Raw genomic sequence first — 27,013 nt, forward strand, 5'->3', positions numbered from 1 at the left:
TAGTTCGTAACAAACTTGGAAGCGACAGTGCTGTATGCACAAGTACTAGCTCTTGCCGCAGCTGTCACTTGGTCAGCTGGCACAAGTCCGCTAGGGGCTCAAGCCAAATTCTATGGGCTATGAGAAGAAGCCTTTTAACCAATGGACGAAAGCTAATTTAAAGAAGGTTGATCTACTTGCAGAAAGACACTGGAAAGCTCAAAGAAAACGCAAACCCTAATGCTACTAGCTGACCCTACTAATGCAAGGAAGAGGATGCAAGCTACTGAAAGAAATGCCATTGACTTCTAGGAAGGTAAATACATGCACCTAAGCTACTTCTATAGTAACATCTGAAAGAAACATCTTTTTGTATTTTTGAATATGTTGCCAGAGTTATTATACATATGATTTGACGGTTTTTGGGTTGTGTAGAGGTGGATGGGCAAGAGGAAATCCTTAGAGGAGGTCAAGAAGGTTCAGAGAGGGCCTAAGGGGTCCCTAACACCCTTCCCTAGAGTTTCACCAAGTTTGGATATCAAGAAACCTCATTCGTGAGCCTCTACAGGAAGTCTGCAGGGGTTCTACAGGATGTCTGGAATTTTCTACAGGATGTTCAGGAATGAGGTTTTTGGTGGATGAATGGAGAGGGAAAGGGGAAGGAGTGAGTGTGGAGGTAGGGTGAGAGTTGGAGATGGTCTAGAACTCGGTGGATGGAGTTGTGGATAGGTGTGGATCGTTGTATTTGGTTCAAAGAAGACTAAAGCAATATTACACACAAAACTAGGGTTATGGGAGCAAATGGAGAATAGGAGGCAAGAATTCTAAGCATAGGGTGGAGTGGATGGTGCTGATGGAGATTGAATAGATGAAGGAGTGGTACAGGTGCTCTGCAATGCATTTCTTCCAACCGATCCAATGAAGACTTGGAATTTCAAGAAACCTAATTACGATGACCTGATCTGCTAGCTGCCAGTAAGGAGAATGAATCAGAAGTGTGACCTGCAATGAAACCATGTATTTTAGCTCATGCAACTAAGCAAATGAAAGTCTGAACTTGTAACCAACTTCTACACATGAAAATCAAACACTAGCGATTGCATGGCAAAGCAAAATCAGTGTTTTTGTGGGCAGCAAAGTTATCCTGATCCCAGCTCCAAATCCTACTGAAGGAGAGGTGAAACTAGAGATGTTTGATGGCCCTTTTCCTGAAGCTTTTCTGTTAACAACCTATCAACTAAATCTGAGCATTCAAAAATTCTATCTAACCAATGATTAACAGTGACCTAGTCAATCAACAAACTCTAATCTATTTAATAGAAATGTCTTTGCAAATGCATAAAGAATAACTAACAATAGATAGAGGAGGCCTTAGCACTTGGGTTGGGCCCAACCCCAAGAGCTGCAGGCTCCTATAAAGGACTCTAATCTGATACCAAGTAAAGCTGCTTATCATTATTAAAAAATAACCATCATAAGAAAGTTGTACAGCAGTAGCTACAATAAAACAGGCTAAGCAAAATGACAACACTATAGTGCAAAAATAACAATAGTTCCAAAAGTAAACTACGAAGGCTGAGGCCTTCCTATTTGTACAATACGAGGGGGCTAGCAGCCCTCCTAGATTCAAGGGACTCCTCCAAAAACTATTTGGTTGCCTTTAAAACTCGTTTTGGTGGCCTGTGGAGCTCGGTGTTGAGGGTGGAGATTTCGAGGAAGGCCATTTAATGTAAGAGACAACCTCCCTACGAATCCTCACCTCAAGCTTGGTTGTCAGCTGACCCATGATTGCTTGGTTTTGCTCCAAAATTTGTCCAAAAATCTTGAAATAACCACGTATTAGTCTCCTAGGTAGAGTGACCACCCTTATTCGTTCAAATAACATAAACATACTAGAAAAACATGCATAATCTATGAAAAATGGAGGATTGAACAAGGACAATTAGGCAAAATGAGCCCAATAGGTTACCCAATTTGGGGGCTCATCACCCTCCCTAAGATAATGAATCAGATTTCATAAAATATAATATAGGCGAGTAAGAAACAAAAGAGAAATAAGATTTTTGAGTGTTGTTCTGCAGGCAAAAACTTTGTTCTAAGTTCCTCCCATCAAATCTGCTTACCAAAGTTCTTTTTCAGTGTTGTTCTACCAAACTTGTCCACCCTAAGTTGTTCTCATTTCTCTTATCCAAATCTATTCTCCAAAGTTTGAAACTGAAAAATGAGATGCATTTGGGTTTCAAGTAATTTGGTAGAGAGCTAGCAGGAAAAAAATTGATAAATAGGGGGCCCATCCCTCCTCAAATTCTAGTTGTTGTGGGGAGGCCATGTGGACCCACTCTACCTATTCCTCCAAATCAAAAATGTAGTTTACAACTTTATCTTTTATTTTATTTAGGGAATGTTTCTCATGATGATCAATGCTCTATCCTATAGATTCTAATGTGAATCAATAAATCCACATTTCTAATACAAACCGGAAACCCATTTTCGAGCCTAACATGGTGATTTCAAGGGTGGAAAATTGTCTATGATTCATTGTGTATTTTTAATATTTCATTTTCATTAAAATCAATTATTATATTTATCCTTAATATTCCTTAAAAGTCTAATCTGTCTAGTAGAAATGGTACTTCTATTATGTATGCTATGATAATCTAATTCATAGATGGAGGCTCGAGTCTAGAAATCAATCTAATATCTCTAAAATATTTCCAACAAAGTAAAGAGGCTCTCAAAATTGCGTTCTTGAAAGTATGTCATGCGGTTGATTATCTCCAAACTAGATGACACCTTGATCTTTAGTTACATGCTATTTTATTGAAGTCAGAATTTATGGGACTTGCTCTGGTTCTGTGTTTACAGGCTCTGCTTATGGGTGCAAGTCATGATGAGTTGAAGAAAGTTAAACATGTTGTTCAAGATGCTATGTTTGCAGCTTACCATTTAGCCCTTGAGACCTGTTTTCATGCAGATGAAGGTGCCACCTTGCCTAAACTTCCCTTGAAATCACTAATAACTATTGCATTGCTAGGCAAAAAATTAAGTTTAGATAGATCTATTTCTATGATACCAAGTTCTTTTATTCCTATTCCAGAACAAACCTGGTTGGGATAAATGCAAAACCTGAAAATGTATAAGAAAATGTCAACACTCCCTACCTTAGCATATGACCCTTTGATTGATAACAATAAGGGAGAGTCCAAACCACCTCTTACTAGTGGAGGGATGGGGCCACTTGTGTCACATGTTACTAGTAAATCTAGTCCTGATGAAACTAGTCTTCTTCAAACATAAATTGTTTTTAAGAAATCCCCCATAGGAGATACATGTGCTCAAGTTATAGGGGTATAGTGGGATACATATCCATCTTGGCAGAGGACTTCCCTACCAACTACTCCTTCACATAAAGAAATAATTTAATTTTTGGTGATATTATAGATGTATATAACGGTTGTTTAGTGTACTTTAAGTTTTCTAACATGATATTATGCTAGAATAATATTTCTACTTAATGAATATTTCCATATTTTTTTTTGAAATTTCTTACTTGGAAACAATTTCTTCATAGAGTTCATTCTTTTGATGAAATCTAGCAAATTCAAATAGGGTTTGTTGCAAGAGGCCATCATTAGTGACAGGAAAGTTGGAAGACCTGTTGTTGATATTTCAAAGCTAAATAGTATAAGGTGTCTTCTTCTTTATGAAGCTTGTGAATGGGATCATCGTCTTTTCCATGTAGATTCATCTACTAGAGTGAAAAACTCTATTGCCAAATTGGAATCTAGTCCACTGGAGGATTTTAAGACTCCACAGAAGGAATATGATTCTAGAATAATGAAAAAGTTGGAGACACTTATGGTACAGTAAAAGATAGTAACAATGTTAGTGGTTGTTTTGGCATTCCGATGACAGATGACATAGACTCCATGATTGATGGAAATTGTCTAACAAAGCTATCTGTTTTGGGAATCTTTAGTTCAAAGATGTCCAAGTTGGCGACAAGCATGTTTTAAATAATGGATCTTGACATCTTTCCATGACTAGTAATGTGGAAAATTCCTACTATGTGACCATTTAGAGGGCACTGGTACTGTGAATGGAAAATTAGATGAAGACATGGAAATTATTAAATCAGTTGAAGGTAAAACAACCCAGAATATGGATGACGTGGAAGGAGGTCCAGACATTAGAGTTTCATCCAATATAACCAATGGTACAATGTTTCATACTTTTGACATGGACAATGGTGAATGTGATACCAACATTAATGTTTCTGAGACAATGACTTTTGAAATAGTTGATAGTAGGGACAATGCAAATGGATTGGATGAAGATCAGGGAACATGTTGGAAACTGTCAGAGAAGGATTCTCATATCCTAGGTTATTTGTCAAATATATTAGATGCAATATGGACAGTAGAAGGCTAATTAGTAAAAGCTTAGGTTGTACCTCTGACATTACAAGGGAAGGAATTTGGTTTTATCACTTTGAATAATGTAAACTTTGAAACGGGAAGTTTAAACTCAAAAACGGGAACTCTGGCCAAAAAACCCCGTAAAAACATCAAAAACAGTGCTAAAAACAAAAAGTGTTGATGCTGGAATAACACCTTTTTTTTCTAGGGTAATTTTTCAACATGTTTTAAAAATGGTGGTGAAAACCAATTTTTGGTGCAAAAATTGTCCAAAAATCAACCTCAAAACGAAGTGTTCATGTTCGAATAACAATTTTTTTTCAATGGTAACTTTTGTGCAAAGAACACCCTCAAAACGAAAAGTGTTGACGCTGAGATAACACTTTTCTTTTTCAAGTGTAAAATTTCAACATTTCCAAATAATAGAGTAAAATATTTTATCATGACACCGAAAAGCATTAAAATTTCAAAAAAAATAATGAGAACATAAATAAAATTAAAAATTAAAACAATGAAAAAACACAAAACAAAAAAAATTAAAAAAAAATTTAACAAAACATAAATTAAAATATATACTAAAAACAAAACGTTAAATTAAAAAAAAAAAATCAAATATATAAAAAAAAGGAAAAAAGAAAAAAGAAAAAGACAAAAAAGAAATCAAACATAAAAAAAAAAAAAAAAAAAAAAAAAAAAAAAAAAAAAAAAAAAAAAAAAAAATCAATCATAAAAATGTAAAAAAAAAACAAAATTAGCCTATAAAAGATAAGAATTAAAAAACTAAAAGAAAACTTATAAATTATAAACAAATAAATAGTAAAAAAAACATATTTAAAAAAATGGAAAAAATAAAAAATAAAAATATCTTGTAAACCTTAAAAAAAAATTGGCAAAAGAAAAAAAAAACAAAAACAAAACAAAAATATGGAAAAGAAAAAAAATATTAAAACAAACTATAAAATTAAGTAGGTAAAAACAAAAAAATTTAAAAAACATTAACAAAAAACTAAAAAAAAAATTAAAAAAATGAAAATTAAAAACAAACTAGATTTAAAAAAAATATAAAATTAACAAAAAAAAAATTAAAAACTACTAAAATTAAGATTAAAATGTTGATTACTTAAAAAATCAAATATAAAAATATATATAAAAAAGACAAAAAAATAAAAAAAATGTTAAAAAAAAATTATCTCATTAACCATAAAAGAATTTAGAAAAAAGAAAACAAAATTAAGATATATATATATATATAAAACAAAACAAAAACAAAAAAAAACAAAAAACAAAACAAAAAACAAAACAAAAACAAAAACTAGGAAAAAAAATTAAAAATTAAAAACAAACTAGATTAAAAAAAATTAGAAAATTAACAAAAAAAGAAATTAAAAAACTAGTAAAATTAATATTAGAAACATTTAAAAAAAACTATAAAAACAAAAATAAACTGAAATTATTAAAAAAAATATGAAAATTTTAAAAATATATATGTCTTTTCTTTTTTTGCTGAGGCAAGAGCGGATCCTTCTATTCAAAATTATAAAAAAGAAATAGTATATAAAGGCACAAGCCCACATTAGGCTGATGGATCTAGATCGAAAGATCCAGCAACTGAGAAACAAATCGGGTGGAAAACAAGCACACCATAATAGGTAAAATGGACCCGATGGATTAAATAGATCTTAATTGATAAATACATTGGGTCCATTTATCACTTATCCATCGTGTATTTTTTCCTCCCGAAATCCGTCGAGTGCGTGTGATTCCAGATGGTGTGTGCAAACAACACAAACAATAACCCCCAAAATGGACCAACCAACTAGCACGATCAATCCTGTCCGTAGGTTGATCACGATTGATCCGACGGTTTGCAATTCATATCGCGCACCCTTAACTCCTGGAAGTTTACTGCACAATGAGGGGCGGTATTTCCTCCCCACCCTCTGCCATGTGTTGCGCTATGAGTGGAATCACACCAAAATGAAAAATACCACTTCCATCCTGAAAGCGATGCGATATATTGGAAACCACTTCAAGGGTGGTAAAGTCACCGCCGAAATAAAATGTGGTTTTGCGACTGCCGTGGAGGACTAGAATCCGGTGCCCGACCAAAGGAAGATGAAGCTCCCTTTTTCCAGTCATCTCCCTGACATTTCTGGTATGTTGTTGCCATTCCGAAACCTGCACACCAAAAGCATTCTTACAAGTGCAAAAAAGTCAGTCAGGTCCCGTTTCCATGGCTCTGTTACGGAAAATTTTGATGTCCTCTTTTGCTTGACCACAACACTGCTCCTTTAATTTGTTCTAAGACATCTCTCGCATTATCAACTTGACCCGGTTTTTAGTACAAACTACTCCTTGATTGGCCATAATGTCTGCCAGTTTATTGGCTGTCCTTCGGACATGAGTGAAACTCACTATGCGAAGATCTTGGAGGTGAATTTGTATCCTTTGGAAGACCTGTATTAGCATCCAATGACTTGAGACTTTTCCCGGCTATGTTCCACAACAAATTCTTTTAACCGAGTTAATGATCAACTCAGAATCAGCTTCAATAATAGTGTTATGGAGATTATCCTGCTTTAGGAAATATAAACTCTGTTCAATGGCCATTAATTCAACCATATTATTTGTAGCTTTTCCCAGATGGAAATGGAAGATAAAAAGAATACATCCATTCTCATCACGTAGCACCCCTCCACAACTAGCAAGACCTGGGTTGGCCTTTGAGGTTCCATCAATGTTGGATTTCAGAAAACCCTGAGGGGGAGGATGCCAATAGACTGGCTTATTAGCAGGATTCATAGCCTTCTTGACCATCCCCTGCGGAATAAGCCCCTGCATCCCCAACCGACACAGAATCTGCATCTCTGTTACAGAAGGAGGGTTTTTTGGGGAGTTTTTCACAAAATTTCTCACCATCTCTTTGAGTTGTCTTAAGATCCTCTCAAAAATGAGATGTGTGGTGTTGTGAACATTTTTTAGAAATCTATTGTTCCTTTCTTTCCAAACATTCCAAATTATGAAGCCTGGATTTAAAACCCAAGCTAGGCTAAGAAACTCATACTCAGAGAAGTTTTGTCTCCAGTTATTTAGGGTATTTTTGATGCTTGCTCTGTCCCTATCCATCTGTTGAAAAATTGTGGCAAAGGTGTCCCACAAGCTAGAGGTAAAGATGCAATCATTGAGAAGGTGCTCCATTGTCTCCTCTTGAGCTTCACAGAGCTGGCATCTAGAAGGTCTCAGCACACCTCTATTTCTAATATTGTCCCAAGTTAGAATTTTTTTATGATGCACCAACCACATGAAGGGTTTGATTTTCATCCAACCTTGCTACCTCCACAGGTTCTGCCAGACTTTGTCTGGTGTATTGGAGTCTCACTCAAGAAATAACTTTTTGGCCTCCTTAATATTAAAGGTGCCTTCTCTGTTGTTGCCCCATCTGAGTTGGTCATGCCTTCTGATACCAGAATCTTCCTTTGTTCCAAAATAGTCAGAAGTGCTTCTACTTTTTCTTTCAAGGGGTTATAATTCCCTGATTCTAAAGTCTTCCAGGTTCTCCATTTGTCTTCTGTACTGGTTTGTTCCCAAAAATCTCTAACCGTTAAAATCCCTTTGGTGTCAGTTTCTCTCTTAAGGTCCAGAAAGTCCTCTCTTAGCAGTATAGGTTCTTTTTGCCATTTATCTTCCCAAAACAAAGCCAGGTCTCCTTCTCTGATCTCCCAAAAACTATTTTTCTGCACTAGGTTTCTGTTCTCCCAGGCCTTATTCTAGATGTGGGATCCTTTTATGTTACCCGTCATCCTTATGTGATCATTATCTTGCCAAGTGCTGGCATATTTTTCCTTCCAAACACTAGCCCACTGAGCCTTAGGTTCTTTCACCCAGTGCCACCATAATTTTGCTCCTAGAGCCTTGCTGAGAACATCTGGATCATCTAGTCCAAGACCTCCATGGGATTTTGGTTTGCAGATCTTATCCCATGCTACTAAGGCCCATTTCTTTCTCTCCTCCCCCTTCCCCCAAAGAAAGTCTCTTTGAATGGTTCTGAATTGATGTAGCACTCCCTTTGGAGCTGGGAGAGCTGAAAGCATAAAGATGGGGATTGATTACAAAACTGATTTTGTAAGCACTGGCTCCCAAATGATTTTGTGCAAGGGTTTTTCAGTAAGAGGGACTCCCAAGTACTTGGATAGAAGGACCTCCCTTTGAAAACCTAAAATTCTAGAGATATTTCTCTGAATAGCGACACTATTATTAAAGAAAAAAATCTTAGATTTGGATAGATTTATCTCCATACCTGTGGCCATGGCCAAGTCTCACAAGATTTGTGTATAAGCAAGAGCTTCTTTTACTGTGGGGATTCCCTGCAACATAGTGTCATCAACAAATTGTTGACGGGAGAAAGCTTTACCAGTTTCAGAAAGTTGGATACCCTTGATATTACACCCTTCTTTAGCATGCGTAATGGATCATCGAAGTCCTTCCATCAAGAGGATAAAGAGAAAAGGAGAGAGCAGATCTCCTTGTCTAAGACCTCTTGAAGGAGTAAAGGTCTTGGAAGGAGAGCCATTGACCAAAATTGAAAAGCTAGAGGAAGTGACTAAAGCCATGACCCATCTCACCCAATTATGATCGAAGCCAAAGGCTAGAAGGACCTTCCTAATATAGGTCCAATTCAGTTTATCATACGCTTTGGAAAGGTCCAATTGCATGATCATTCCCGCCTTCCTATTGCTTAACAATGAATGAACCACTTCATGCGCTTGAATGATGCTCTTGAGAATTTGTCTACCCTCCACATATCCTGACTGCTCCACAGAAATGAGAGTAGGAAGAAGAGGTTTTGTCTTTTCAAATTAAAAATAATAATAATAATAATAAATAAATAAACTTTATAAAGAAATATGTATTTTTGATTTAAAAAAAAAAATATTTTTTATTGAGCTTTCATTTTTATTTAAAAACAAAAAAAATTGAAAATTGAAAAATTTTAATTTGTTTTAAACAATTTTTTTTAAATTAAAAAAAAAAAAAAAATTATTAATTTTTTTTTAACAATTTTTTTTTTCGAAAAAAAAAAATATATTTTTCTTTTATTTAAAAAAAATTATTAATTTTTTATCTTTTATTTTATTTTTTTTCTAAAAAAATTATTAATTTTTTTTTTAATTTAAAAAGAAAAAAATTATTAAAAAATTTTGTTTTTTTTTTAAATATATATATTTTTATTTAAAAAAGAAAAATTACCTCGCCGCACGTGGTGGCGCGACCCTAGGTAGAGGGTCTACATGCAGGCCCTTTGCCCAGGTCCACGCCACCATGGGCGGCGAGGTAAATTTATTTATTTTTTTAAATCTATATATATATATATATATATATATTAATTTTTTTTTAAATAAAAAATAGTTTAATTTTTTTTTAGTAATTTTTTTTAAATTAAAAAAAAATAAAAAATAATATATATATATATATATATATATATATATATATATATATATATTTTTAAATTAATAATTTTTTTAAATAAAAAAAAAAAAAAACAAATTGTTTAAAAAAAAAATTGATAATTTTTTTTTAAATAAAAAAATTTGTTTAAAAAAACAAAATTAAAATTTTAATTTTTAAACATTTTAATTTTTAAATAAAAAATGTATTCTTAATAAAAAATAATTTTCTTTTTTTTTAATCCAAAATACATATTTCTTTATAAACTTTAAATGTTTTTAAATTTATTTATTTATTTATTTTTAAATTTGAAAAGACACATTTTTAAAATTTTCATTTTTTTTTTTTTTTAAATTGAGTTTTTTTTTTTTAGTTTTTTTAAATGTTTTTAATATTAATTTAACTAGTTATTTATTTATTTTTTTGGTAATTTTCTATTTTTTTTAATCTAGTTTGTTTTAATTTTTTTCCTCGTTTTTGTTAATGTTTTTTTTTTTTTTTACTTACTTAATATATCTATATATATATATATATATATATATATATATATATATTTGTTTTTTTTAAGTAATCAACATTTAAAAAAAAGAAGAAAAATAAAACAACTTGAAAATTCATTAAGTAATCATAATTTAAAAAAAAAATAAAAAAATCAAACATAATAAGTTTTAAAGTGTAAAAAATAAGTCCTCTAAAGAAAGGTATGCTGCATCAACACGTTTCAAAATCAGCATGAAAATCACTAACATTTTAAAACAAATATTTATATTTGATACATAAGAAAATTTAAAGTCTCAAAAATATGCTGCCAAAAAAAGAATTGTATTCTACATCACCACTTTTGAAAATGGGGTCACGTTTTTACTACCCCTACGAAACAGGTAATCGTATCGGTTATTTAAAGTGCCAAAAACTATGTTCTAAAAAAAATGTGTGTTCTGCATCGCCCCTTTTCAAAATCGGGTCAATTTTTTGCTATCTCTACGAAATGGGTAACAGTATCAGTTCCCATTTCAAAGTTTACATTATTTTCGATTGTTGTTGACAGTGGTGGTGAACTAGCAAACAGAAAAAACAATCATCAAGTTCAACAAATTGAAATAGGATATAGCATGATGTTTGAATCTACCTTAAACATGCAAGATAAAAGTGGAATATAGGTGCCTAAGAAAAGCATCCCTCCCTCACTAATAGAATCATTAAAACTATCTGAAGAGTTTGAAAGCTGGATTGAGGTCAAATTTACCGAAATGTTACAACAAGAGTTTACAAGAAAATTTATTGGGGTTTATTAGAGTTGACTCTCTGAGAAGCTCGTTGGCTTGAGGGGGGCTAACCCAGGTTCAATGTTAGTTAGCCAAACAAATCCCTACACTACTAGCCCTTTCGGCATCAACCTGTGGAGCATGGACTGAAGTCTCACCGGAAGCAGTATTGGGGGATTTTGGAACCAAGCTTCCGCATCGTTGAGATGGATGTGATGTTGGTTTATTCTGGCTATACCTGCCTTCACACAAGTTTCTTAGCCCTCTATTCCACCCTTCAGTACCTTCACGAAAGGGTACAATTGGTTTTCGCACAGCCCTAACCTGCGACTCAGGGACTTTCGCGCTACTAGGGCAATAAACTGTGATATCTCCCAAACTAGGTTAAGTGTTTTACTTATCATATTAACCGATCTTATTTATCTTCACGTAAACAGAGGTTCTTACTTGCGTTCACTTAACTAACACATTTACATACACTCGTGCATCATATAAGCATTACAAGTGAAATTCATACCCAACTTAACAGGATGCATAAACAGGAAATAAAGACACAGAAATTGTAGAATACTTCTCTTTATTGATAATTCCAGATGATTATAGACTTGACCCGCCCTGTGCACTCCATTGCAGGGGTCCACGGACTTAGCTGCGGACTTCTACCCTAGGCCTCTGCGCACTCAGCTGCAGAGCCTCTACCTACACTACAACCCAAGACTTAGACTTCTTGCTCTAAGGCTATGACTCTCTTCGTCCTCTTCTTCCTTTTAAACTACTTAGAGCTTAGCTCTATTTATACAATCCCATGGTCTGCAGACCATGGGTAGATCATTTACAGCCGACATTACATTTCCAAAATAAGTGCGGATAACCCTATGACTCTTTAACACCTACGCACTCCGCGACCACAAAATGTAGAGTCTTTACACTTGGATTACAAAATTTTACCAAAATATGGGATTTTAGCCCCAAAACCACCCTTGGGGGATCCCATGCCCAACAGGCCTCCAACACAAACATCGTGACTCACCCTCGAGTCACTTTGTAGGCACAGAGATCTTAGTGCAAATACCTCCCAGCTCTGTCTGGATGACCACAACCTCAGCAACGCACTAAGCGGCTGCCTGTTGGACTTCTTCCACTCTCTGCTCAATGACTACCACTGAACTACTACATTGAATATTCTGCTGAGTTTCCTACAGCATCATGAGCTTTCCTTCAATGGAATTTGTGATCGTATATGCTTCATCTATCCATGGATGTAGGCGCACTTTTAGGACTGCTTCTTTGTGCCGAGCGGAATCCATCTATTCCTTAAGCACCTTTGCCTCCTCCATCTATGCGAGCTTCTGTGTAAGCATGATTTTTTGCGTGATCCCTTTGACCTCGTCATATCTTTGTTGTAGCTCACACATCTCTGTCTCCAGGTGCTCTACATTTGGGTCCTCTTGCAGGGTGGTCAAGACCTCGAATGACTGTTCAAAAAGTTCTGTGCAGTCTTCTACTGCACCGTCGATCGTCGCTATTGTTGTTGTAACAGCGGTGGCACGCTGTTCCCTAACTTTTGGCAGAGTTGAAGGCTGAGCCCTCAACTGCAATTCTGCAATCTACAAGATCATCTCCAGCTAAATCCTGGACACCTCTATCCGAGCATCGCGCACCCCTGTGACCAACTTGTAGACGCGCACCTCAATTGTTTCTTCTGACTAAATGTCCAACTCTGGGAGCATTTAGCAGGCTTCCTCCATAACCTACATGATCTGCTTATTTTGTTCCACTGCCTCATTGCGCTGCAGGCCCAACTACTCGATATTGATGCGCTGCTCGCTCATCACCTGCAGAGCGCAACTCTCCCGGGCCCTAAGTTCCGTGGTGACTCCATCCTACAAGAGGTGGAGCGTCTCTCAAGGGAGCATGGCCATATTCAAGCCCACCCCTTTCAGGCTACTAACCGTGGGCCTGTCGGCCTCATTTTCTATAGTAAGTGCCCCATCTAGTAGCACTATCATGTTGGTCACCCTTGTGCACAACATCTCTGCGGCAGCTGAAGTGTCGATCGTGAGGATGGTGGAAACTGTGCCAGCCTGTGGAGTGCGAGCCTGTAACTCATGTAACTTTGTCCGAAGAGCCCCTAATACCAATTTCTATTGTTATCTGAACTGTTGGAAGGCCTCCGTGGTGACATCCCTCACCTTCTCTCCAATATCGTACAAATCCCCCTCAATGAGGGTGATTGGGTCGAAGGATGTCTTTGAAGCCTTGGATTTCTTCTGTGGCATTGCCTTCTCTTGCGGTTGTTGATGCTTGAGTTGGGTGGACATCGTCTGTGGGTCCATGCCGCCTTGTTCTGTCTTCTCCTCTGTTTCTGCCTCAGCCCCAGGCAAAGTTGACTTCTGTCCTCTGCACTCTTTTCCTCCTATCTTCGTCTGTTTGGCCAATTTCACAACGTTGCATGCTACCTAGGTCTTAGCCTCCGCTTTCTCTTTCCTGTGCTTCTCAACCAGCTACGCCATTCAGAGTTTTGTTTCTTCCTTCTTACGATGCACGACGGACTTGTCCATTTCCACCGTGGAGCCTATTGCAATGTGCCACTCCAGTGGCCAAGACTCGAGGACTGCAAAGATAACATCATCAGTCACCAGATATGGTAAGTTATTCCATGTCTTTGTAGGGTCCTTTCACGCCCTGATAAAGACATGGTGGAAATCCGCTTTGAAATCTGCAAACTAGTGTATACTGTGGGCGACAACCGTGACTTGCGATTGATCCCCATTCAGATACTCATTTCCATCAATATTCAAAATATCTTGCTTTCTTTTATGCGTTACACGTCCTTGGTCACCCATAGCGAAGCATACTTGATTTCCTTTGGAAGGTCCAGTGTGACCGAAGGGAATTGGCTGTCTTCTGGCAGCTCCCATGCCACTAGCACAATCGACAACAAGAGCCACACGTAGTGAAACATCTTGCCCTGCTCTTATGCCTCATGATAGTTCGCAAGGAACTTGCCACATAGATAATTTTCCCAGTTGAACTGGACTCCCTCAGTGCATTGGGCTACTAGTGCAATCACAAGCACGGGCACCTCATCTGCACGACACTTCTGCATCACCTTCCCTACTAATATTTGTGTTGCTACCTTGACTGCAGGTTTGTTAATGCTGGAGATGGCATATCCCCGCTTCTTCTTCTCCAACTTGAATTTCTTCTTCATAGCTTTTGCGAGGGCCAACTCACCACCTTTTCCTTCTGATATATTGGTTGGATCCTCTCCTAAGTAAGGCAGTCGTGTGATCTAATGGATCAAGTGGTTTGTGATGGGAATGGGCTCCTCCAGCCACAAACACCCATCATGCACCAAGTAGAGTAGCTGCCTAATGATGAAGATAGTCATTGGGGCACAGTGGTAATGCAGTACCCAGAGCAAGTTGAGCAACTTGACTTTCTCTACACCCTTGAGCCATGTCCGTGGCTCTAATTCAATCGTTCCAGCAGTCATGTCAATTCGTTGGCACATTAGCTGCTCAGTCACTAAATGTGTGAATTTCTCATGATATGCGAGGTCCCAATCTTTGAACTTTAGTACAGGAACCCGCCCTAAGTGCATCCCCTCTGTTAGCGCTTGAGATTTCACCCTAGGCTGAGGAAGGTAAACCTTCAAGGCAACATCAAACCATTTCACCTCGTAGCTAGCCCTACGGGGTATGAGAAGGCTCTCTCCGGTCAAACTCGGTAGATCTTTCAATAGGATGAGCTGACCCAATTAGTAACATTGATATTAGGCTAGTAAACTGATAAGGGGGGTTGATTTAAAGTCTTTGGGGTTTTTGGTGGCAATTGGAGGGAGTGCGATTCAGGGTGCGGGGATTGAGCTCAGTTTTTGCAGGTGGGTCTTTGGGGCAAGGTAGGAGTTTGTGCTGATGCCTTTAGCTGAGATGGATGATCAAAGAAGAAAGAAGAGAAGCTAAAGAGGGCAAACAATGACTTTGAATCCTCTCTAGACAGTGGAAAACATAAACATTAAACAAATTTGAAAGCTGAGCATGGCAAGCATGAATTCAAACTTTATCACTTCATTTGTTTAATAAGATGCAGTAAAGAAAGAGATGGAACACATAAACACACTTACAATTACAATAAGAGAACACACCATCAACACAATAGTCCACAAGAATCCCAATGATGTCTGCAAAACCCTGGTCTTCCCTTTCCTCAAATTGCAGAGATACAAGTAAAATATACAATAGGAGCTTCTCCCTCAAGAGTCCAACCATGAAAATGAGCAAGAGAAGGCATAATATAGATGATCTAACTCCTTTCCCCACCTCTAGGGGTCGAGCTCAGCTTCCTAGGAGCTGTTTCAACTAATTCTAAACTGAGCACTAGATAATAGGCAGTCAAAACAACTTGCCTCTAAAACTTAGGTAACCCATCCATGCATTTAATATTCACTATTTACATCAAGGAAACTTCTAGAAGTGTTAAAGGAGAGTAAATGTATCCATGTGCCATGAAAATTACCCAACAATCCATCATTTACATGCATTAAGAGTCAACCAAAGTAAAAACAGTGTTTTGCAGGCCGAAATAGTCAAAATGGTGAAATTTCCCTGAGTGGTCGCGCCCCTCCCTTGGAGTGGTCGCGCACATTGGCAGCTGTGTTTGAGGGCCTTCCTGGTGTCCAAATCAAGTTCAAGATAGCTTGTTGGAAAGGTCTATGAGTCTACTTTCCAACCCCACTGGAATTTCTGAATTTGGAGTTGATTTGACCCCTCAAAAGTCATTTCTCCCAAGGCAGCTTTCTGCAACTCTAAATAGGGGCAGAAAGTCAAAAATTGCATGTATTTTGAGCTTTTGGAAGCCCAAATCTCAATAAAATTTGAAGTCCATCCATAGGCAAGTGCATTTTTGCATGAAAATTCCAAAAATGTAGAGTTGTCCCCGTTCTGAGCTGTCCCCACGAGTGGTCGCGCGCGGGGTGAGACCACTCCAACGGCCAAAACCTGTAAAATTCTCAAAAATGCCCAAAATGCCTCAAAACTCTCAAAATTTCTTGAGTTTGCTGCTAGGAGGAGGCTAATGAGTATCATGGTGAGTAAGAGAGGCCTCAGCCAAGATACGGAGCGGGTTGGTCTTCTTCTTCCTCTTTTGGGCCTCGGACAACTTCCTTTGGAGTATCTTCATTTTTGCCTTACAAACTTGTAACCTTGCCCAATAATGGTTCTTCATGTTTCGTAGCAGCCCTTTGTCCCTGTTGGCTTTCTCCAACAGTCTCTCCAAGTGTGCATTCACACGAATAAGCATGGACTCCCTCTCCTTGGGCAGCAAGTCACCGGGCCTCCTACGGTTCAAGCCTCTATTACCGCGGATCCTCCATAGCTCATCAAGTTCTTTCTCCGCCTCTAATTGTCTATTGCGCTGCTCCAGATAAGTGATGGTCCATTGAGCCATTTCGAGCTTCTGCTGCAACACGAGGTTCTCCTCCTCTCTCTGTCTGATAAGCTCATAAAAATCTGAAGAAGGAGAGTGAGCGTCAAGGTCAATGAAATCATGATGTGTATCGCCAGCTCTCTCATCCTCAACCATGGGCTGCTTGCCTTCCCGTACTGCCTCTGCTGATGAAGAATGTGAGGCCCCTTCCACCTGGTGTGGAGATAACACTCGCTGATCTGAAGAAGATGACGAGACCCCTTCCACTTGCTGTGGAGAAAATACTCGTCGAGCTATTGCAAATAAGGTCCTATGACCCCTCTGATATGTAAGCTGCGGTGGGGAAGCAACATGTCTCGGAACAATAATCTCGGGCTGGTGTGATGGACCTCCCACCTCATGAATGGCCTCTGGCTCTGGTTGTGGCTGTGGTGGCACTGTAAAGAACTCATGAGAAATGAAGTCTGCCCATGGAATGCCCTGCTGACTCAACTGATGGGAAACAATGAGCTGGATGAGACCATGATGGCACAAACTCCTATGCTGCTGAGCTGAGGACTGCCTCTGAAACACGGACACCATCCTCTGAATGTCCTGGAAGAAGTAAACCGGGATGTTCATCATCCTCACTCGGGTAAAGTGCATCAACAGGCGAATGTGACAATCAAAGACTCGTGAAAACCTTCCCTCACATGTGAAGTAATGCATGATAAGCCGCATGATCGGAGCATACTCCTCTCGGAGGAATCTGAAAGGAAAGTTCCCTGACAAGTGATGTACGAATGCTGGCCTTACATATGGCTCAAAATAAACAAAATCCAGCCATTTGCGCTTTGGCCACACCTCACCCACATTGGGTATCCCGGTAGCCTCTGAAATCATCTCAGGAGAAAACACAAAATTCACCCCTGCAAGAGTAACCTGCCCATCATGAAGGCGCAAAACAAATAGCTGGGCCAACTCCCTGTGGTGCTGAATCTGGGCAAGCCTCTCGCAAAACTGGAAACATGACATGTACTGGAAACAAGTCACTGCCAATGGGCAAGCCTGTAATGCTGCTAAAGATGTGGGCTCTTCTCTCCTATGATGACCACCTTTGCCACCCCTACGAGGCCTCTGCTGTGCCTCAATCTCCGTAGAAGAAGACCGGTCATCACCTTGCTCATTAGTTTCAGTGGTTGACATGGTGTTATTGAGCAAGGTGGAGAAAATAGACAAAGTTGACTGCTGCCCTGCCTGCAAAATGCTGAGAAGTATGCTATTTTCAAGGGGAAAAAATCATGAGGGAAATGTTAGGGGAGGGACTTTTTCATAAGGAATGGGAAAATATATAAAAACAGGGAACTTTTAAGGAATAATTCACAAAATGTCAAACATGTTATCTCATCTCTCATCATCGGGAAATCATTTGCAAAGAAATATCTTTATTAGGGAAGACATGTAATAAGGTCACCAAGGGAAAGGACAATACATTTTTCAACAGGGGGTAAGGGGTAGCATGTAATACAGGAGATGGGGCAGCACTGATTACTAGCATCAACAGATAGCTCTTAGATTTTGTCCTTTGACTGTACATTATTAGGCATACTCTGTTTTTCCAAGGGATTGATGTACTTTTGATGCTAAGGGGAAATAAGGAATTAATTTACATTTGTCATAAGGGGAGGAGGGCTTTACTTAACAAATTCAAAAGAGAAAGGAGATGCATTGCATCAAGGGTATTAGGGGGATAGAAGGGAAAAGGATGCCTAGGGTTTGGTTTTGGAGACACAGCAACATTCTTTTGCAAACAGTATTTCAAAGCAGCATGTCCTTTAATAAATATGTACAGCTGTATTTACTTTGTTTTTGTTATGAATAACAGCCTCCTTTTCACTGTTTTTATGAGGACTATACACAGCAATAAGTTTCTTTTGTCTTTGCAATAACTTGGCTACACATAGTAATCTTTTTCTCTGTTTTTTGTCTTTTGTTTCATTATTGCAATTGCTCTTTCATTTTCACATCACTATTTGATCTTTGCTGTGGTTTTACATATTTTTATAATGATATTGCTGTGGGGAACGAATTAGGGTTTTAGGTGTAGGGAATGGGGAATTGAGATTCATTCTTTGCAAATGAGATGAGATTGAGACACATGATGACAAGTGTAAATCTAATAGGAGTAATGGAGGGAATAAAAAGGAATTAAAAACCTTGAAATCAAACATAACCCTAGCAAAATTGCCTACAAGAACAAGCAATCACTTAACCTATTTCTCTTCATAATTTTGATGATAAAAATGCACAAACACAAGCTCATCATCCTTATTTTCAACATTCAAAACATTTGAGAGGCCTACCTCGAGCAATTTACAAGTCACAAGGCAATTTGAGTGGGTTTGGGCCGGTTCTGCAAGTTACAGCTCGAGTGGTCGCGCGCAGGGTTAGAGTGGTCGCGCGCAGCTCGAGTGGTCGCGCCAGTGTAAAATTTGCACTGCGGAGGAGGGCTCGAGTGGTCCCGCACCGCCCAGGTGGTCGCGCACCCTGCCCGAGTGGTCGCGCACCAGAGAAACTCTCCAATTTCACTGCAATTCGACCTCCTTCACTATTTTCGCCCTCTTGCTCCTCTTTGTTAGCTCATAGAGGCATAATGAAATGTTTAGAGGGAAATTTAGCTCTTGTAGGTTGAATTTGAAAAAATTAAATCACAAAACCCACTCTCTAATGTTCTATTTTGGCATTCACTTTTAACACTGCTTTTTGAGTTGCTTTGTCCTGAATTTAGCTTTTGAGGCGCTTTAACTTCATTCTTTTTGCAGGTTGACCATCTGATGGAGTCTCCTTCTGGCTTGCTGGGCACTCATTGACCTTTGACTCGTGACCTTGCAGTGATTTTTGACCAAAACCCTAGACCTAAGACTTGGGACTTCAAGACAAAACAAAAAAAGTATGACACAAGCTTAATACCTGACATGACCTGATCCAGCAAAGCCAAGAAGGGGACAAAGACCAGCTCCTCCATCAGTTTTATGGCATGCCTAACGGGATGCAAAACTGACATTGATGAGACACCTACCTATGCATATGCAAAGAGCTTTTGATCACCGATGGAGGGCTCAAGACCGACACTAACACCCTCAAAAACAATGTCATTCAGGAGCAACGGGGTCTGCAGGGAGCTCTTGCTCTCGTCTATGTGCTTTGGCACCTTGGCTTTTCCCTTGCGTGAAGGAACATATTCTGTTAACCTGGTAATAGGGCCCACACCCTGGGTTTCAACTTCCATTTCTAAATCCTCCTCATCTGCCAAGATTTCTTCAGATTCTTCCTCTTCTGCCTCCAGATTAATAGCCTTCCCCTTTTCCTCCAAAGTGAGCTTGGTCCTCTATGGGTTTCTTGGTGAGATGCGCACCGGTAGCATAGTCTGCTTATCCTTCTTTGGTCTCGGTATCCTGGGTGAGTTAGGGACTTCGAATACCGCTTTGGCACTCTCTGCGGCAGCTTATACTACCTTGAATTCCTGTGCAGCTTCCTCAACTGTCACTGCTTCTGTGTCCATGGCTTCCGCGGGTGCTAACATAGTGCTATTCCACAATTATTGCAGTGTCTCTAGTAGTTGCTCAAACAATGAATTTGCTTTCAGAGTCTCAAATATGTCTCGGTTCATGTATACCTGAGCGCACAACAACTCAATTCTCAAAATTCCAAGTGTTTTCCACTGGACAACCACCTATGATTTATAGGGCCTTTTGAATTCAAATCCGACCGTTCCCCCCACATTTGGCCCATTAATTCTAGATTGGCGGCAGATTTTCAAGAATCTAATCCATACATTTTTCCTTAAATGCCTACCGCCCACTCCATTTGGCCACAATCTGACCATCAAATCGTGAACAGTGACTTTAACGGTCACTTTCCGGCGGACCTGCGCACTATTTCTATGAGTAGCACAGCTGCCTTCGCATTGTCGCGAACCCTGTGACACTTCTCTGCTTCGCATAGTCCTAAAATCGATCATCTCCCCAACTTGGGTAGTGTAGCTTATAGTCCCATGCCTCCTTTCATCTACCTGGAGTGCTAAGACTATGCTTCTATCACATAGTTAGATGGTCGGGCCACCTACGTATGGCTTCAATCAACTGCCATTCACCTTTCCTGGGAAGGGAACCACATTCAAATTAACCAACTGGACCATGCCACCGTCAATAATCTCCTTAATAAAATAGGGCCCCAGCTAATGCATTATAAATTTCCCTAGAAATTTATCAAACTTACTATCATACAACAACACCAAGTCATTCACCTTAAAGGTGCACAACTTAATATGTCAGTCATGCCACGCTTTTTTGCATTGCTTTTGGACCTGTTGATGAAATCTATCCAAAAAACTCTCTTCTTCAAGCTCATCCAACCGCGAGAGCCTCTCTTCCAGGGCTCCGTGATCTGTCATACCCATGAGTGTTGTTATAAGCAAACTAGGCATAATGTACTCCATGGGCATCACTGCTTCAACACCGTATACCAACCTAAAGGGTGCATGTCCTGTTAACTTTTTGCACGTCATCCGATAAGCCCATAACACTACAGGTATGAGTAAGTCCTAATCACTTCACTGTGAATTGAAAACCTTGGTCAGCGCATTTTCAAGCACTTTGTTGAATGCCTCTACTGTCCCGTTAGCCTGTGGGTGATAAGGTGTGTTCTTCTAGTGATATACCTGAAATTCTTCCATTAGTGCGTTGATCGTCTCATTCAGGAAGTGCGTACCATGATCACTCATCAAGATCCTTAGACATCCAAATCACGTCAGTACATGCTCAAATAGGAATTTCGCGGTCGTCATGCTCGTGCAATCCTTCAGTGACTACGCTTCTGCCCAATGAGTCGAATAATCTGTCGCAATGAAAATGTACCTTACCCCTGTCTTCCCTTGTGGCTGAATGGGCCTTACAAAATCTATTGTCCACTTCTTGAAAGGTTGCAATGTCATTTGTGGATTCAAAGGAATTTCATCCCTCCATGATGGCCTACCTGTTCTTTAACATACATCACATGCCTTGCAATATGATTTTGAATCCTAATGAAGGGTTGGCCACCGCAACTTGACACGTAGAATCTTCTGCACAGTTGCTCTCCCTACATAATTTCCTCCCGCGGTGACCCCATGAGTGTCCATGAGGATGCTGCTTCATTCAAACTCAGGTACATACCATCGCAATATCTCATCATTCCCCATCTTATATAGATGCCCAACAATGACAGAGAAATTTGCTGTGCGCACCACTAATTCCTTCTTTTGTTGGACATAGTATCCTTCTAGTGTAGTTCCTATTGTTAGGAAGTGTATTATATCCTCGATAATGACCATCTGTGACACACACTGCAAATAGTTTCACATTAGGCAATCCTTCTTCCAAGTTAGTAGGTTCCTCCCCTGTTTCGATGTGTGACAGATGATCTGGTCCCTTGTTCAATTGTCCAAGCTTCACAAGAACTTCAAAAGCATACTCTTGGAACAATAAGAGCCATCGGCATATTCGACCCCCAACACATGCTTATTGACCAGGTACTTCAACGCGAAGTGATCCGTATACATCTTAAAGTGGCCTTCTAGCAAGTAGTTTGGTACTTCTAGAGCACATACACCATAGCTAGCCCCTCGTGTTCAGTGGTAGAATAGTTCTTTTCTTCTATAGATAACTTGCGGCTTGCAAACATGATAGGGTGGTCCAAGCCTTCTCCACCATCCTGCGTTAGTACTTCCCCTAGCGCTATACATGATGCGTCGACATGTACCTGAAACTCTTTCTTCCAGTTTGGGAAGACTAGAATCGACGTGGTAACCATCTTTTGTCTCAATATATCTAAGCTCTTCTTACAATCATCATTCCAGTAGAACATGACATCCTTCTTCAACAATTTGTCCATATGCGCGATGATCTGGGCATAGCCTTGGATAAATTTTCTATAATATCATGTATGTCCCAGAGTAGCACGTAGTTGTTTCACACTCCTCGACGCTTCCAAGTTTAGGATCACTGAGAGCTTCACGGGGTCTACCATCAACCCTTGTCTGCAAACCACATGCCCCAATAGGTTTCCAAAAGGAACTCAAAATAGACACTTCTTGAGATTGAGTGTGATCTGGTATCTTCGACAAGTATCCAGCATCAACTGCAAGCTTGCTACATGGCACTTAACTAGCCCAAATACAGTCCAGTCATCAAAATATACCTCCAAGAACTTATGAATAAATTCCTTGAATTCCGCAACAACCACATACGAAAATATTGCAGGTGCATTCTTCAATCCAAATGGCATTACAATGTATTGAAAGAAACCCCACTCAGTCGCGAAGGTTGTCTTTCTCCTATCCTCCAATGCGATTTTGATTTGGTGGTACCTAGAGAACCCATCAGTGAAGGAATATGCTTCCTGGCCACCTACATTGTCCAACACTTCATCCATGAACGGAGTCGGGAAAGGATCATGCACACAAGCATCATTCAGTTTTCTGAGATCCACGCATATCCTTATCTCATCCTTCTGCTTCTTCTCTTGCACCACCATTGGGCTTACCCAATTAGATTCTTCCACAGGCTTAATGATGTCTGCTGCTAGCATTTTGTCTAGCTCTAAGCGAACCTTCTCCTTGTATTTCAGATTTAGGTAGTAAGGCCTCTGCTTAACTGGCTTCACGTCGGGCTTTAACATGATCTTCATCACTCTTAGATCTCCGATTATTCCTTTCAAATCTGTAAACTTGGTAGGGAATAAGTCTTGATATTCACAGAGTAATTCTGCAACCTTATCCATTGCCGCATCATCCCAATAGTCTCCAATCTTCGTGAATTTTGGTTTTTCCTCTGTACCAATGTTCACCTATTTAGTTTTCACTGGTGCAGTTATATCAGGGTTCTCAATTTGTGGTTCTTGAACCTCGCAGTGGCATTCTATTTTTGGAATGTTAATCTTCTGTGGATCCTCATCCTCCTCTTCAGGCTGAATCAGGTCCAAAGGATCTTGAGGTATCCTAAAGATGGTTGCTTTCACCTCCTATAGCACTTCATCAATACTGTCAAACCCATCCTCAAAACTAAATGTCATCATAAATCCTTCGTGCGGGATATCACATTCATCTTTCCCATGGAGGAGCTCCGTTTCTATATACCAATTCATTGGGATAACATCCAGGGTATGACAGAACAGGTGCACCCACTCAGGTTGTGGCTTTTTTCCATAAGATTTTGTCCATTTGGCCAGATGTGCACGTGGATCATTATGTCCATCATACTTGTCTATCAATTGCATCGTAAGCTTCCCAAATCATGCTCTCATCATCCTCCTACATTCACACCAATCAATGAAGCTTCCTTTGTGCATACCCCACCATCTTGCAGGCATAGCGCGCATTGCCCAGTCCAAGGCCTGGAAGCATTACTTTTCTGGCACCTCCCTTTCAAAGGCATCAAAAAAGATATCTACCTCATTTAGAACATCATAAATAGGCAAATTTCTTACCTTTGACCACACACAATGCAGCGACCGGGTTGTCATGTTGTAATTCAGTGTAGTTACCTCATGTAACCGATTCTGCCAATGTTCTATTTATTCATTGGAGTCTGAAGTGCAGGAACTCTCGTGATCCCACGTAATCTGTCCATCCATGGTGGCATTCAACCAATCTTGGTCTTGCGCTGTTATCTTATAGATGCAGTCCAGATCATCATCGCTCTCATAATCATGGAATGTTTCCATATAGCGCGATCCTTCAACAGTATCCAGGGGTATTATTACGTGCAGTGATTTCTTCTCAAAGATCATATTTTTATTCTTCAAATTCATTACCCGTTCATATCAATATCCTAGTCAATTCCAAGGAGCGCAGGGTAGGGATTTTTGTCATCCACTATCTCTATTACTTCAAAATCTATTAGCGAGCTTGCTCCCTCAATATCCATGGTCACCCCCTGCACCCGCCCCATGGGTATGATTTTCTGTTGATTCACCATCCTTAGCTGAATCAGAGACCATTGTAGCGCAGGTCTCCCCATTCGCTCCCAAGTCTGCTTTGGTAGGACATTCATGTTTGACCCGAGGTCCAAAGTGACCTAATCCATTTCATACTCTCTTATTTATGTGATCAGTCTCATCCCATCCCATCCTTGTCTTATGCTTGCCAATTTTTCATACCACGTGCGGCTCACCTGGTGTGGTTCCAGCGTATATATTGATGAGTTCTTGGAGCCCTTTTACAGCCTTACTGTCACATAGTAACTTCATATAGGTTTCCTAGAAGGTTGTGAGCATAGAGAGGTCCATCTCCAACTCAGGATTATCCTAGCTTCTTGAAGTAGAGGCCTCAGTGAACCTCTTCTTAGCTTCCATGAAGGCTTCCTAACTGCGCTCCAAATCAAAATCATCCTATTTCGTCAGGGCCTTGCAAACCCATGTACTATCTTATGGTTGTTTCCCCTTGTCATCTCCTATCTCAATTCCACTCCGGAGCACTATATTTACATTCGAATCTTCCTCGTGCAGCTCAAACCTCATCATCTATAGGTTCTGAGTCGGGGGAGGTGGTAGTGCCCCTTTGTCACATATCCTAGCTATCAGCGTAGGACAATCTTCTATTTCATGATCAAACAGCAAGCAATACTTGAACCATAGACATGTTGGATTAGTGAAATCATGGGCATAGTGTCTTGTTCCTCCGCAGTTGTAGCAAATCAACTGTCCTCAACCTCTACCAGGTCCTCCTCCGCCTCAACCTCGTATGCACCCCTAAAATCTTGTCCGCGCCATCCCTGCATTCTAGTCAAGGGGCACGTTTCGGCTTGAACCTGGTAGGCGGGAGTTCTATCCATCATATATTCATAGCTCCTACAAGCATGCTCATCATGCCATAACAACCTACAAAAGTTGTAGAAAAACTATTGCGGTGCTTGTACATACTTCTGTAGCATGTGACATTTATCCATGGCATGTTTTCCGGCTACCTAACAGATAGCGCACCATAATGCAAGCGGCACTAGGTCCTGCTTGAGCTTCCGCTCTTAAAGGCATCAGTCCTCCTCCTACAAGGTAATTTGCAAAGATTGGGCAATGGTCTTTGTCATGACCCTCACTCTTGCATTTCAAGCACCATACCTCTTTACATACCTCTAGTTGAACCGTCCTGTCCTACTTCAGACTTTGCATCTCAAGTCACAAATTTTTCAGCTGCGCATGGATCTACTGGACTCCTAGATTAGTACCCTGCATCAGAGTCTCATGTAGTCTCATGGAAATATCCAAGGCCTCTACCTAAGTTGTTATCTTCTGCTGCGACAGCGCACTCCTTAAGTGTAGTAGTAGTGAAGCCACAAACCACTCACGATGTTGTCCATCTATCAAGTTCATGTTGGCTTCACAGATTGTACATTTCAGCCTTTGATCTAGTTCTGAAAGCATCTCGCTTGGTTTCATCATGATCTCTTTGAAACCCACAATCGACTACACTTCAGATCTAGGCCTGCTAAATTCCCTATTTAGTGTTGCCTGGATGTCTGCTACCCCAGCATTTGGGTTATCATTAAAGTACTTAATATATGAAGTTAGCATGTGATCTTGCAAAGCACTAACCACTTTCATTTTCTTTATATGATCATCTATAACACCATGAGCTTCCCATACATCCCTCACAATGAACCAAAATTGGTCTGGGTCGTCATTTCCCAAGCACTTGAACAAAGGAAACTTCATTGTAATTTCCATACTAAACTACGGTAGAGGTGGAGGTGGTATGGGTGAAGTTGGAGGTGATGGCGGTGAAGTCGGAGGTGGTGTGGGCAGAGGTAATATTCGCTGGAATCCTTGTTTTATTAACTGAATAGTGCTTCATGGAGAAACCTTCATTATCACTTATTCATCCCTTCGTGGAGGTGAAATCAAGGGGCTATACTTCAGACCCTTATTTCCTTCATTCCTATAAGTTTTTCCACTTCGCGTAGTCCCAAACATCAAGGTAGCTGCATAACCTATTTTTTGCACAACAGCATTTTAATCCAAGTATTCAAAGATTTTACGTACTTACCTCACGGTCCTTTGAAAAAGCGTCGCTCCACTTCGCTATAACTGACTGAGGTGTTGACCGCGAATTTAGTCACAAATCCTCCTTTGACACGATTGAACCAATGATCGACAACGTGTGAAATCTTATCCTCTAATGTTTCCAACCTTCACACTAGCTCTAGGGTCCACACAATAGGACCATCAAGTTTCCACCTTCCTTGGCTATCTACTAGCTTCGTGATCCACTCATACAACTCAACTAGAAAGGAGGTGAAAAAGATTTCGTGGATCTCCATATACAGGTACCTATCTAGCCACTATTCTTTTGTTAGTCATGAATTTTTGTTCTCTTATGCCGCGAACTCATGGATCCTTCTGTCCAACCAGCCTTCGATTTCTTTCTTAGTTGGATTCCAGTGATACGAAATCACACATCTCTTA

Source organism: Pinus tabuliformis, chromosome 4_2 (genome assembly GCF_031772625.1).
Source record: "Pinus tabuliformis cultivar Carrire ecotype Pingquan chromosome 4_2, CPIR1, whole genome shotgun sequence".
Classification (NCBI taxonomy): Eukaryota; Viridiplantae; Streptophyta; class Pinopsida; order Pinales; family Pinaceae; genus Pinus; species Pinus tabuliformis.